This window comes from Callorhinus ursinus, unplaced genomic scaffold (assembly GCF_003265705.2).
Source record: "Callorhinus ursinus isolate GAN/ISIS: 27379988/994484 unplaced genomic scaffold, GSC_fseal_2.0 scaffold12, whole genome shotgun sequence".
In the NCBI taxonomy this organism is placed as follows: domain Eukaryota; kingdom Metazoa; phylum Chordata; class Mammalia; order Carnivora; family Otariidae; genus Callorhinus; species Callorhinus ursinus.
In genome coordinates, this window is record NW_027397074.1 from 80,390,299 (window position 1) to 80,391,896 (window position 1,598).

The 1,598-nt window shown below is 42.7% G+C and overlaps 1 pseudogene; it reads left to right on the top strand.

Annotated features, from left to right (window-relative positions):
- The first annotated feature begins 356 nt into the window (after positions 1-356).
- On the top strand, positions 357-1,233 carry LOC112811003 (olfactory receptor 2A5-like; annotated as a pseudogene).
- The last annotated feature ends 365 nt before the right edge of the window (positions 1,234-1,598 follow it).

A 1,598-nucleotide genomic window follows, 5' to 3' on the forward strand; every position in this document is an offset into this window, starting at 1 on the left:
TCAGTGGGGAGCCTGCTTCTCCCTCTTTCTCTGCCAACCCCCCCCACTTGTGCGCTCTCTCTCTCTCTCTCTCTCTCTCTCTCTCTCTCTCTGTCAAACAAATAAAATCTTTAAAAAAAAAGCAATTTGGTAAAATGTACATAGTAGTATTGTTTTAATTTTTGGATATTGATCTGAAAGTTTGAATTACTTCAGAATAAAAAATTTTAAACTAAAGAAAATGGAGAGAAAAAGTCAAGTAGGGACAAGCATACAAGCTTCCTTTGAGTTCATTTTGAGGTAAATATCTTCAATTTTCATTGATATCCAGCTCTGACCTTTCTATCCCACTTCAGTCCTTTATAAACTATCATGGCATGGGGGACAACCAATTATGGATCACGGAATTCATCCTGGTGGGATTCCAGCTCAGTGAAGTCACAGAAGTTCTCCTCTTCTGTATCTTTTCCCTGTTGTATATCTTCAACCTGCTGGCAAATGGCATGATCTTGGGACTCATTTGGCTAGACCTCAGACTGTACTCCCCCATGTATTTCTTCCTTTCTCATTTGGCTATCATTGACATACACTATGCTTCCAGCAATTTGCCCAATATGCTGGAAAACCTAGCAATACACAAAAAAACTATTTTCTTTGTCTCATGCACTATGCAAATAATTTTGTTTGTGACTTTTGCTGGAGCAGAGTGCCTGATTTTGGCTGTGATGGTCTATGACTGGTTCATGGCAATCTGCCATCCACTCCAATACACCATCATCATCACCTGGAGAGTGTGCATGGTCCTGGTTGTCACTACTGGGCGTATGGGTTTTTCCCTGGCCCTCGTGCATCTAATTCTGTAAAGTTGACCTTCTGTGGGCCCCAGGAGGTGAACCACTTCTGTGAAATCCTATCTGTCCTCAAAGTGGCCTGTGGTGATACTTTGATCAGTGAAGTTTTTGTCTTTACTGGTGGTGTGTTTATCTTAGTTGGCCCCTTTCCCTGATGTTGGTCTCCTACATTCACATCTTCTGGGCCATCCTGAAGATCCAGACAAAGGAGAGGCACAGAAAAGCTTTTTCCACCTACTCCCCCCACTTCTGTGGGGTTGGATTCTACTTTGGCATAGCCATAATGGTTTATTTGGTTCCAGACAATAGCCAACGTGAGAAGGAGCAGAAAATCCTTACCCTGTTTTACACCCTCTTCAACCCATTGCTGAACCCCCTCATTGACAGTCTGGGGAATGCTTAGAGGGCAATATAAAGGAAGTTAGAATTTTGCATCAGGGAACTTTTCTCCTTAAGAGGTGATTGGTGGTGCAATAAAACGCAAGAAAATTCCCCAAGAAGAGGCATGATTCAATGATGAGAATTATCAGAGTTACATTAGCCAGGCAGGGGAATAAAAATCCCTGGGTCCTCGTTCTTCCATTGAGACAATAATATATAGATCAATTGCCATTGTGAAAAACCAGTTAAGAGGCTGCAGCACCCAGAGAAGCACAAAGCCAAGAAGAAATACAGTGGAGTGATCAGGCAAATCCATGGCATTTTTCCTGCCCTAGTCACTCTCCATCCCTGGCCCAGTGTGGTGTGATCAGAAGATTCCTAACTCTG